This window comes from Pyricularia grisea, assembly GCF_004355905.1.
Source record: "Pyricularia grisea strain NI907 chromosome Unknown Pyricularia_grisea_NI907_Scaffold_1, whole genome shotgun sequence".
In the NCBI taxonomy this organism is placed as follows: Eukaryota; Fungi; Ascomycota; class Sordariomycetes; order Magnaporthales; family Pyriculariaceae; genus Pyricularia; species Pyricularia grisea.
Window position 1 is genome coordinate 2,002,832 of NW_022156716.1, and position 14,487 is coordinate 2,017,318.

The following is a 14,487-nucleotide window of genomic DNA, read 5'->3' on the forward strand; positions in this document are numbered from 1 at the left end:
CAATATTATCGCATTTTCTTATAAATGCAATAAATGCAATAAATGATCCAGGTGAACGGTTCCAGCCAGCCCTGCGTGGCCAAAACCGGTCACGTGGTTCTACCCCGCACTTCCGGCAATCCGGATCGAAAAGATCATGCCATAAAATCGGTACACGTATCCAATTCTAATACTTTACTAGTTTTAAGGCTTATCCCTAAACGCGAGCTCCACAATTAAGCCGTAGCTTAATTCGTAGCTTTGTTTTGTACCTGTAGGTCCAACCAAAAATTACTTTGGTTTAGGTCTAAGGATAATTTGTTTATTTTGGGTTTAAATGGAGGTGATTTCGCCAATTTGGCGACCGACATTCCGTTATATTTAATTAAATAAAAATTGCAAAAATAAACGGTTTGTACGTTGGATATAGGAATTAACGAAATAATTAATAACGATTTATTTTATATTTTTAATCGTTATATTGGTCGAATTGGGATATGGGTGCCTTTGATTTTTAAGTGGAGGTTGGATTTTTAATAAATTTTTGATTTTTTTGATTCTTTTTAATTATATTTTTATTTTTAAATAAAATTTAAAAATTTTTGCACGTAGGGGGTAATATATACGAATATATTATATATATAAATTTTGGTTGATATTTTACGTAATATAAGGTATTAAATATTCGAAAAGGTAAAATATTAAATATTTTTAATAAATTTTGCAGTCGAAACGGGTTTATATTTTTACCAATTTTAACGATATTAAAATTAAAATTTTAACGATTATATAACCGGTATAAACAAACGTCCACGTTAAAAAAGTTTTTAAATATTATTAAAATTGCGCATTTTATATATAAAATTAAAAAAATTTAAATATTTTTAAATTTTATTTTATATTTTTTTTAAATTAAATAAAAAAATAAGCGTTATTTTATTATTATACATAATTAATATAAACGTTTATTATATCGAAATTTTTTATTATAAAACCTTTTATTAATAAATATATTAATTATTAAATATTTATATAAAATACTAAATTTAACGTATATTTATATAAATAAAAAAATAACGAGCGATAATTTGGAAAAATAAATTGTACGTGGGTGTTAATATAATTATATATATTATTATATAAAATTAAAAAATTTATATATATTATTATTTATATATAAATTTTTAAATAGGGCGTTAAAAATACTAATATTATTATTTAATTTTATTTTAATTTTTATATAACGTAAATAAATATAAAATTTTAATTATTAAAAAGCCCTAATTCCAAATTTTATACCGATATTTTTATTATATTTTGACCATTTTTATTTAATTAAATATTCGTAAATAAAAAATACACAGTTAAAAAATTGTATCGCCGTTACGCATATAATATATGTACAATATATATACAGTACGTATACTGTGCAATTTTATCGCTTGCGACGAAAATTAACAATATGTTTTTAGATTAGAACGGGCGCGATTTTTTCGGCCAATTTGATTGGTCGAAAAACCATGTGGCTAAAAGGTACATGGAACGCCCGGTCCACCATTGCGAAATAAGGGTGGTTTAGTTTGAGCATTGAAATTAATATTTTACATAATAACGAACATAATAACGATTTTACAATTAATTGTACAATTAATTATATAAATAATATAAATTTTTATTATCCGCTAATAAACGGTTATTTGCCATTTTACGGTTTAATTATCCTTACAAGTAATTTTTAACTTTAAAACCTTAAAGCTACTTCGTAATTTCTTTTAAAAGTTATAAGCCCGGAATAGTTTATTCGATCCAATAACGAAAAACGATTTTATTTATCGATTATATTACGAATCTATTTTCGATCGATCCGATCGATATACCTACTAATAGCCCTATTCGAAATTTATATAACGGTATAATTATTTATACAATACCATTTCGACGTATTTGTTAAAAGCCATTTTTAATTTTTACCACCTATATTACCTTACCTTTAATTATCGATTTTACTCCTAACCGTAACGATACTAATATAAGCTTTATATTATTCGATAATTCTTTTTACAATTTATTTAACGATATTATTTATTCGATCCTAAACCTAACCGTTACCGAAATATCCGAAAAAAAAATATAAAATGGCCGTTTTCGATAAATTTCCCATAATTTAATTTACCGGTACCGAAAATTACCCTATTTGGGCTATTCGTACCAAAACCGCTTTGGAATATAAAAATTTTGGAAATATAGTCGGAAATAATACCGATATTAATAACGGTATTAATTTAAATAATAATACCGACGAAAGTATTAATACCCGTTTTTAACCGACGGATATAAAAAATATATAAATTTTAGCCGTTATAAAAATGCTGTACAAAAACGGGCCTTTTTTATATATTAAAAATTACGTTACGGTATATAAAATTTGGGATAAATTAAGAAAATTATATAATCCAGAAGGTTTTATTTCGGATTATTTTTTATTAAAGGAATTTTTTACGGTTACGTTTAACGTTTTTAATAATATTAAAGGGTATTTAAATAAAATAAAAAAATTATATATTAATTTAAAATTTAAAGGTTTAATAACCCAAAATAAAGTTATAATAACCTGGGTATTAAATAACCTGGATAAAAATTGGAATTTTTTTGCCCAAAATATAATTTAAATTTTACGTAATAATCCAAATAAATATATAATGGATAATTTATTCGTTAATATTTTGGATAAATACCGAAGGTAGGAAAATAAAATAACGTTGGTTATATGTAACCAAAATAAACAAAAATATAAGCCCAAAAACGATAAAAATAGGGTTAATAAAAAATCCAGTTGGAAAAATAAAAACGAGTTAAAACGGTGTAAATATTGTAAATTAAACGGCTATATTATATCCAATTGTACATTTTTACACCCTAAAAAAACTTCCAAAAGCTGGAAATTTATCGATAATAGAAAAGGAAATAAAAATAAAAATAAAAATAAAAATAAAAATAAGGACGAATTTGTTAATATAATTAAATTTCCAAATTGGAAAAAAGGCCATAATAAAGAACCGATTATAACGTTGGACGACCTTATAATTTTTAAAAACGAAGACCAAAATAACGTAAGTTATATACCTAATAATAATAATAATAATAATAATATTATTATAAATAATAATTATAACGAATTAAATATTAACGATAAATTAATAAATCTAGGCCGGAGACGTCGAGATGGGCTTATTATAAATGCCTGTTATACGACAATTTTTGTACCTAGTGTAATTTATTAGAATTTTAATTTAAATGTTGAAAACGTTTTAATTGCAAATAAAAAGTTTTCCATTTTTATATTTAATAGTGCAGCCATTATCCATATATGTTGCAATTTAAATTATTTAACAAATATAAAGGCCGTTAATATAACGGTTAAATGGGGTGATAATTTACAGTTAATAATAAATAAAATGGGCATTATAAAAATAATATATACCGATATGGGTATAATCGAATATATAAATAACGTATATTATATACCAAATTTTGGAATAAATATATTATTTGTTGTACAATTGTATAAATATACTATAACCTTTATAAATAATAAAGTAGAAATAAAAAACAAAAATAATAAAATAATAACGGAAGGTATTAAAATAAACGGATTATATAACCTTCCAATTCAAATCTTAGATAATAATTCGAATATAATTTTATATACGGAGGAAAATATAACCTCCAATATAATATATAAAATGTACGTTAAATACGGGTATATTGGTTTAAAACCAATTTTACAATTAATAAAAATAAATAATATAAAAATAACCAAAAACGATATACAAAAATATAATAAATATATATGCGAAGTTTGTTTAAAAGCAAAAGCAAACCGAAGTATAAATAAAATATTTACTAATATTACAAATTATAATATATTGGATAAAATATATTCCGATTTAGGGGGACCAATAAAACCACCCACATATAATAATTATAAATATTATATAACGTTTTTGGATAAAAAATCGCGTTTTTTACGCGTTGTATTATTAAAAATAAAAGCAAACACATTAACTGCTTTTAATATATATAAAAAGGAAATGGATAATAATACCGTTAATAAAAATGGTAAAAAAAGTATAAAAGAATTTTTTACCGATAACGGAGGCGAATATATAAGTGACGATTTTAATAAAACGTTATAAAATAACGGTATTATACACCATTTTACACCGGCTTATACAAAAGAACCCAATGGGTTAATAGAACGTATAAACCTAACCCTATTTAATAAAATACGAGCAATGTTATATAATAGCAAAGCTCCGAATTATTTATGGGGTAAAACGTTATTATTAGCCGTATATTTATATAATAATATACCGTATACGGCCTTAAATATAAAAACGCCGTTCGAAGTATTTAATAATATAAATAACGATAATAATAACGATAATAATAACGATAAAAATAACGATAAAAATATCGATAAAAACAACGATAAAAATAATAATAATAATTTTAATAATGCAAATAATATAAATAATTATATAAAACCCTGGGGATGTGTTATTTATTATAATAATAACCAATATAAAGAAAAATTAGAACCTCGCAATAAAATAGGTATTTTAGTGGGTTTTATACCCAATATTAAAATATATAAAATATGGGACCCAAATACAAAAAAATGTCTCTTGGCCAGAAATATTACCTTTATAACAGATAAATTTTACTCGTATATAAACGAAATAAATAAAAATAATAATAATATAAATAACGAGGTTAAATTTTCTTTCCCAAAAATAAATAACGATAATAATAATATTTTCGACGATAATAATAATAATAATAATGATAATAATAATAATAATAATAATAATAATAATAATAATATAAATAAAAATAACGTCGAAAATAATAATTCGTCTTTGGAAATAAGATTAAATAATACCCCTCCAAATAATGCAACTAACTATAAAATATTTAACGATATATTATATACGATAAAAAATATAAATAAATCGTTAAAATATAATTTTAACGAAAATAATTTTATATTAATAACAAATTCGTTAAAAAAACCAAATACGTTTAAACAGGCCATAGAAAACCCTAAACGAAATAATTGGTTACAAGCCTACAAAGACGAAAATAATAGTTTAATCGAATCCAATATTTTTAAAATTGTAGATTTACCGTTAAATAAAGTGGCTATAAACGGGCGTTGGGTATTTAAAATAAAACCCTTAAATAATATAAATAATAACCGTTTTATTACGGATAAAAATAATCTATATCGTTATAAAACCAAATGGGTAATACAGGGATTTAACCAAATAATGGGTGTAAATTACCTGGAAACCTTTTCTACTATATGTAAAACGGAAATTTAGCATATATTAATAATATTAGCATTATATAAAGGGTGGTACGTTATATAATATAACGTTAAAAACGCGTTTTTACACGCGGATATCGATATAAAAATATATATAAAATTACCTACAGGGCTATATAACGATAATAAATATATAAATAAAATGGGTAAATTAAATAAAGCCCTGTACGGATTAAAACAAGCGCCAAAATTATGGTATATTTTCTTTACAAAAACCCTTATAAAATTGGAATTTATAATTTTTCCTTACGACGAAAGCGTATATATAAACCAAAATCCAGAAAATAAATTTTTTGGTATAATTTTAATTTGCCACGTCGACGATATTTTAGCTTTTAACGCTAATTTAACGTTATTGGATAATTTATATAACGAATTATCCAAATATATAAAAATCGAAAAACTAGGTCCTATATCCTATTTTTTGGGTAATAAAATAAATATAAATAAAGAAAATAAAACGGCTTTAATTAGCTAAAAAGATTATACCGATAAAATATTAAATAAATTTAATATTATAAATAACGAAAAACCTATATCCATTCCGGGGGTACCAAGTTTAAAATTCGATATAAATAAAAATAAAACTACAAAAAAGGAAATAAAAAATTTCCAACAAAAAATAGGCTCGCTATTATATTTAGCAATAAAAACCCGCCCAAATATAATATATTACACGTACCTAACCGCCAGGTTTATAGCTAATCCTGGGGCTAAATATTTTAAAATATTAGAAAATATTTTTAAATATTTGCTAAAAAATCCCACATATGGCCTACAATATAAAGCTATAAATAATATATCCCAAAATAACGTTAATAATAATAATAAATCCAATATTAATAATAATATTAACGATAAAAATAATATTGAAAATATAAATAATATAAATAAAAACCTCGAAGATAAAAACCAAAATAAACCAATTTTATTTATAAAGGGATATACAAACGCAAATTGGGCTAATAATCTGCATAAAAAACGCTCCACTACTGGATATATATTTAATTTATCCAATAATAATAATATAAATAATAATAATATTATAAATTGGGCTTCGCAGCTACAAAAAATAGTAGCGTTATCGTTAATTAAAGCTAAATATATGGCTTTACGGGACGCCGTTAAAAAACCTATTTATTTAAATAATATGCTTACTTATATTAATAATAATATAAAATTAGGGTTTAATATAAAAACACCTGTAATTTTAGTGGATAATACGTCGATTATAAAACTAGCCGAAAATCCGGAATTTTATAAAAGGTCCAAACATATCGATATTATATACCACTTTAACCGCGAAGCAGTAAATAATAAACAAGTGGAAATAAAATATATACTAACAAAATTAAATATAGCTGATTTTTTAACAAAATTAGTGCCTGAACCTTTATATAAAGAATTTATAAAGCATGCGAATATAAATAATGGTAAAAACCCATAAATAAATAATATATATAATATAATTATATATATAAATAAATAAAATAAACAAATAAATAAATAACGTATCCACGAGCTAATTTGTTTTAATAAATATAAAAAACAAATTACGGGGGTATGTTAACAGGAGCCGATTTTATAAGGCTACCCTGTACCCAAAATAAATAAATAAATAAAATAAATAAATAAAACGCATGCACGCACAAAGCTTTAAATATTACGTCTTTTTACAATAAAGCAAATAAAACAAATAAGTAATATAGCTTAGTGGTATAATTCATATAATAATAAATATAACAATAATATAAAGTGCATAAGTTCGATTCCCAATATTGTCGCATTTTCTTATAAGTGCAATAAATGCAATAAGTGATTCAGGTGAACGGTTCCAGCCAGCCCTGCGTGGCCAGAACCGGTTACGTGGTTCTACCCCGCACTTCCGGCAATCCGGATCGAAAAGATCATGCCATGGAATCGGTACACGTATCCAATTCTAATACTCTACATAATAACGAACATAACAACGATCTTACAATCAATTGTGCAATTAACTATACAAACAATACAAATTTCTATTATCCGCTAGCAGACGGTTATCTGCCATTTTACGGTTTAATTATCCCTACAAGTAATTTCCAACCTTAAAACCTTAAAGCTACCTCGTAACCTCCCTCAGATAAAAAATACCCAAAATTGCGATTTACCAAATAATAACCCGTTAAAATTTATTATTTAAATTTTAAATAATAAATTAATTTCGTAAAAGGTTAATATCGCCGTACCGTTACCCGTACGATTAAATTTGGAATTACGTTTTTAACGGTTTAAAACGGTAACGAATACGGTATTAAAATCGGTATACGAAATGGCCAAATACCGGTATTAATCGTTCTGAAGGAGGTTACGAGGTAGCTTTAGGGTTTTAAGGTTGGAGATCACTTGTAGGGATAATTGAACCGTAGAATGGCAGATAACCGTCTGCTAGCGGATAGTAGAAATTTGTATTGTTTGTATAGTTGATTGCACAATTGATTGTAAGATCGTTATTATGTTCGTTGTTATGTAGAGTATTAGAATTGGATACGTGTACCAATTCTATGGCATGATCTTTTCGATCCGGATTGCCGGAAGTGCGGGGTAGAACCACGTAACCGGTTCTGGCCACGCAGGGCTGGCTGGAACCGTTCACCTGAATCACTTATTGCACTTATTGCACTTATAAGAAAATGCGACAATACTGGGAATCGAACTCATGCACTTTATATTATTGTTATATTTATTATATGAATTATACCACTAAGCTATATTACTTATTTGTCTTATTTGCTTTATTGTAAAAAAGATGTAATATTTAAAGCTTTGTGCGTGCATGCGTTTTATTTATTTATTTTGTTTATTTATTTATTTTGGGTACAGGGTAGCCTTATAAAATCGGCTCCTGTTAACAATCGTAACGAAAAAAAAATATAAAAAATTACGTAATATCGATCCGGTTAACCGTAAAAATTATACATTATTAAATATGGGTAACGTAATTGGATAATCGTTACCGTTTTTTTATATTTTTACAAAATAGCCTACCAACGATTGGTTTAATTTAAATTTACCTGTAAATATCGTATTTACGCGGTTAAAATTTGGTTTTTTTAACGTAAAAATTATATTTATTTAAATATAATATTTTAACCGGTATTTATAACCAAAAATCGCTACCGTATAATCGATTGGATTTTTTACGTTAAAAAAATGGTTTGGGTATAATTTTAACGCCAATTTCGATTTTATAAACCGTATTACGGTTTAAATCGAACCAAATTTTCGGCGGGCCAAAACCCGGATTTGGAAATGGTTTTTTTTCGACGGTTTTACCGGTCACTTTAATATAAAAATATTTAATTATTATTTTAAATTTAATATCGAAATAATTATTTTACCGCCTTATTTAACGCATTTTATATAGCCTATAAACGTTTTAATATTTATTTATTTAAAAAAAAATTGTAAACGGTATTATATAAATATATTTAAAACGGTATTCCGTTATTTACCCAATTTAACTTTATTATAACGATCCGAATAAATCGTTTTTGATTTATTTATTAATTTAACGGTAAATTAATATATTTTTATTTACGTAACGGTATTAAAAAATAACCTTTACAATTGGCCACGTCATTAACGGTTTCCAAAATATCGGGTTATTTCCAATCGACGGTAAAAAAATATTGGCCAAATTACGTAGCCTATTTAACGTAGCGAATATTTTATATTATTTAAAAACCTTACCTATTATTAAATAATTTACCCGAACCAAATATACCGCAAACCGTATTACGGCCAAATCGTACCTTTTTAATTTAAATATAATCAACGTTCTTTTTAATTTATACGCCGTTACTAACAAAGCGATTTTTTTCCGGTAACGTATTATTTAAAAACAAAATAATAAAAAAAAACGTTTATAACGTATTTTACGATATAAAATTAAAATAATATTGAAATTAAACGATAAATAATTCCAAACCGTTAATACGTTAGAAAATATACGGGCCGTTTACGAAATTAAATAAAATTTAATCGAAAAAATAAATATTTACCAATAAAAAAAATTCGTTAAAAATTTATAATATAAAAATAAAAAATAAATTATTTAACGTTAGCGAAAATTTAACGGTATATTTAACGGGGTTAAAATATAAAAAAAAATATTTAAAAAATTTAAATTTTAAACCGGAAAACGTTCCGGAAATTAAAAAACAATTTGGAAAAAAAAAAAAAACCGAATTTTAAATTTTACAATTATAATTTTTTAATAAAAAGCCAATTTTAAATGGTAATACGGGTACGTAAATTAATATTACCGTAAAAACCAATTCCAATTATTTTATTAATATATATATATTATAATTTTTAAAATTAACCTTACCTTTTCCACCCGTAACGCCTTTTTAACTATTCCCGTAATATATACCATTAATTTTATTTCCGTTTCGTTAATTTAAAAATATAAAACCGTTTGAAAAACGTTTTTCGCCGCTAATATCGGGATATAAACCGAACGATTTGGAAATATCCGGCTCGTTTTATAACCGCTTAAACGGCTTATTTACGGCAATTAACCCAAATTTTTTGGAATAAATATTTATAACGCAAATTACGGTTTTAATATAACCTTATTTTGGACCTTTTTAATTATTATTATATTAATATGTGTTAATTGTTTTTTAACGAATAACTTTTGTAGACGATTCCCTAACAAATTTATTAACCCGCGATTTTGTCGTGACCCGCGATTTTGTAACCCCCTCTTTAAGAGTTTATAAATGAACCCGGGTTAGGATTGAGCTAAACCTGTTCGTAGACTCGCAGGTCTACTAACAATGCATTGCGTGGTAGACTTAATCAATGGGTGAGAACGTTATACCTCTGCAATTTGGGTATATTCGGTCTGTCTTCTACCTAAGTCGTGCGACTGCATTTGATTATTCACGGCCGGATGAAAAGTCTTTCATGCGGTCCGTGCTCCTTGCTTAGTCACCCAATCGCCGGGGCCGCAGCTCCGGCCCGGCTTTACCTCCTTTCCGCTGCGCGCGCGAGTGAGGCTATTCCAACACTGGCAATTTTTCTTTTTGGGTGCGCGCGCATCGCTTTTATTGTATCCGGCAACAGGTAATGGTTGGGATGTTAAATAAGGAAAATAATGCAAATGGGATGTCGTTTCCAAATAGTCCCGTGACCGCGCGTGTGCGCGCGTGCCTTATTCTCCCGCCGTGAATCACGGCTAGATGCCTCTCATTATCATCCGTTGTGCGCTCAACCAACGACCTGTGAATCACCTTTTGTTGGTCGTGATTGTTGCGCACCTCTTTTGATTACTGGAGGTGATTCGTTCTTTGTTGCTGACGAATCTTTGTTGTAAGGCGCGTGCGATCAGTTAACCGCTCGAGGTGATTCACCTTTTCCCGTCTATATTAACGGCCCTTCCTTCCCTCGATTCGGCCCTCAACTTCTTCCCTCCTCATCCTCACTTTTATCAACTTTCCATCAACAATCGGTCGCACGCTCAGTTCTTCCTCATCATCAACAATCTTCACTTCTCTCTCTCACTCTCTGTCGCCCGCATCTCTCTCTCTCTCGATCTTCGTCGTCAACATCTTGCGCGCGCGCACTCGAGATCGTCGTCATGTCTCTCGTCCCTGCTGGCCCTGCTGTTTCGACCGTCGATTCCATCGCCGGTCCCGTTGTCGTGCGCAGGACCCAGAATGAGATCTGGATCACTTTGCCCACTGCGTCCGCAAATAATCGTGCTTTCTTCCGCAACCTGGCCATCAATGTAAATATTCCCTGACTCTCTTTTCTTATCGCGCGCTAAAGCTAACGTCACGTCTTATAGGATTCTGAACGCGCGCTCGCCGCTTTGCCGTCGCGCGACATCGAGATCAAGGTCTCTACTGGCTCGGCTGAGGAAATCCGGCACCTGTTTGCGACCATCATTCGTCGCGAGAGCTACTTCCGCGCTGTTCTGATCCAGTCGCGCGGACGCACCGCTGTCCGTTGTCCCTCCAAGTGTGGCAACCCCAATGCCTCTCCCAAGTTCCGGCATTGCGTGCGCCTCCCTCCTTACCACAACGGTGCTTGTGCTGAGTGCGTCTGGCAAAGCCGTGCTGCTCAATGCTCGCACCACCACGCCGGCAATGTCCCTCCGGCCGAGTCTGATGGCGGTAGCTCGCACGGCGGCTCGCACCATGGCGGTTCTCAGCACGGCGGTTCTCAGCATGGCGGTTCTCAACATGGTGGTCGCGCGCTGGGTTCGGCTGGCATGCCTATCTTTTTGGAGTAACTGTCGCGCGCGTGCGACATTCCTATACTGGGGAATCGGGGTTTGGTTCTTTTCTTTTTAATGGGGTTTTCCGCTTGTTTTTGTTTCGCGCGCCTGCGTGCGCTGGGTTTTCCTCTTTAATGGGTTTTCTGCTTGTTTTTGTTGCGCGCGCCCGCGTGCGCTGGATTTTTCTTTTTCGATAAATACAAAGGATTATACACTCTTTCTCGTTCACCTCCCTTTTGTGTTGTGATGTGATTATGTTGTTACCCAGTCGTGCGCCTTTCGACGTAACCTTCGATCCTAACCGTTGCTTTGTTGGTCGAGATCAGCTTGGTGAGTGCATCGTTGGGATCCTTCTTTGTCATGGCATCTGCTGGGTTATCGTGTCCGTCTATCCAGCAGATCTCTGTTATCTCCCTTGCTTCGTACGACTCGCGCAACGACATTACATCTATCATCAGCCTTTTCTCTGTCGTGCTACCTAGTTTCACTAAACAGTCGTACAAGGACTTGGAATCTGTGCAAACGATAGTTTGGATATGTGGTTGTCCCAAAGCATTTGCGATGCGTGCGATCGTTGTTGAAAGGACAAAACCATGGTCGAATCCTGTGGACATACCATATAACTCGCTTGCTAACACACTTCTTGTCACCCTTTTGCATTTGGTAGAGGACCAGTGCACGATATTCCCCTGTAGTTGGAATTGTTCCTTGCTGCGCGCGATCTCTTCCCCCAACACAATAACATAACCTAGCTGTGAGGTCATGTCCTTGTTATTGGCGAACGATCCATCCGTAAAAATGTACAGCTTCGCGCGCTCCAGGTTGATGGGCAGGTACACAAGCCCCCTGTTCGGGTTTTCCATCTGCCATGCTAACCGCTTGTTTAAAGCGGTTATCGCCTCTTTGGTTGGCTGTTGGCTGCTTTGTGCTGCCACTGACAAGTCGTACGCAGCCTCTGGTTGGCAGATAGTAGCGATGTATGCTCCTCTGGCTCGTTGCGCGATGAATTGTTGTGCTGCGTCTGGTGCCTTGTGGTCGATTAGTTTTAGCTGCGCTAGTTGCCCTTTTTGGGTGATGTGCACGCTCTTTTCCTGCAGTTGGATTTTGCATCCGTTAAATTCCAAATGGTTGTCGTGCGTAAGGAATTGTTTCTCCTTTGCCTGGAATCCTGCTGCGTGCAACTTCTCCTCCTCCAGGTTTGAAAAACTCGGAGTTGCAACTGTAAGCGTGTCGTCTGTCTGCATACCCGTAATACCAAAACAGTCTGGTTCCCCTATTGTATGCAGTAAACATGGGTCGTACGTCGATGGCCTCATTCCTAAGGCGTTGCGGTGGTGCGCGTGGTATGTCTTCCACCAATATGTTCCCGACTCCGCTAATCCATACAACGACTTTTTAATCCATAGCACCGTGTCAGGTGGGTAGCGATGGCGAATCTCCTTTGGTAGCTGTGCGATAATCGTGCGCTGCAGGAAATCCTCGGATTGCACATATGCTTGTGTGATATCCCGCAGTTCGAACCTCATGTCTAATCGCGCGATTAACCCGGCTCCGATCGCCAGTAGCAACCTTTGGCTCATACGTTGGATGGTTGGTGCTTGCGTCAACAGTTCTTCCTTTTCTGGGTCATTATAACCTTGTAGCACCATCCTGGATTTCTCATATGGTTGCGCGGAGGTCTGTCCTTTAATTTCTCGCACTAGCCTTGTCTTCCACAGCCGGCCATTATGGAGAGTCGGACTATATTTTATCATCTCGATCGCACCCTTTGCTATCAGGCTATTAATCTCCTGGTCGTCTGACGTTTCGAACGGCGGTCCGGGTGTGTTGATTTTGCCTTTGGCTCGTAGTGCGATAGCTAGGTCCCACGCTGTTTTCTCTTTTTCTGTGACGTACGCATCTCCTTGCAGTAATTGGATCACAAGTTTCTCCTTTTGCAAAGCTCGATCTAGGTCTGCTTGTGTCCATGGCCTGTCGTGCGCGTCCAGGTCCGGGTCGGGTTGGTCTTGCGTCTTATCCCGGTCCGGGTCAGCTTGGTCCTTGGTCGTCGTCCTGTCTAGGTCGTGCGGTTCCTGTGTTTCGGCTGGGTCGCGGTGGAACGGTTTGCAATGTGTCGTGCGGAAGGTCTTTGGAGTGTTGTTAATGGTTACCGTGGTATTCGTCTGATCCACAGCTTGAATCTGGTATGGTCCTTGCCATCCTTTACCCTCTCTCCACACTAACACTTCGCTCCCAATCGTGCTTTCCAACATTTCTTGCGCGCGCGGTCCGTTTCTTGTGTTAAGCGCGCGGCTGATAGCTATTTCCGCACGATGTTTGGCCAATGCCTTCCTTGCCTTTGACATCGCCATCGCGCGTTGCGCGATAGTTGCTGATGGTGCAGAATCTTCGTTAATCCTGGGGTACGCTCCGAATACTAGCAAGGTTGGAACTAGTCCGTTTGGTCCAGCCGTGTCGTTTAGTGCTTTAACTGTCATTTGCAGGATGGTTTCTTTATCCGCACTACCCTTTAACTCCTGGGATAGGATGTCGAACGCACGCCTTAACGGGGCATGCGCGCGTTCTACCTTTCCTAATGCCCAATGTGCTTCCACAGGCATCTCTTTGCACGCAGCTCCTACTATCCTGGCGTTGCTGTGGAACTCCTCTGATGCAAAGTTCTTCCCTGGGTCGTGCGTAATAACATCTGGTGGACCGAGGTAAACATGGATCCAAATCCTGCATAGTGCGTTCCAAGTCGTGTGTGCCGACATATCCTTCAGGAATGTTGCAGCTTGGAATCCCGTCGCACTATCGATAACGTGTAGTACTGGCTTGCCATCCAGCCATAGTACGTCCACGATAA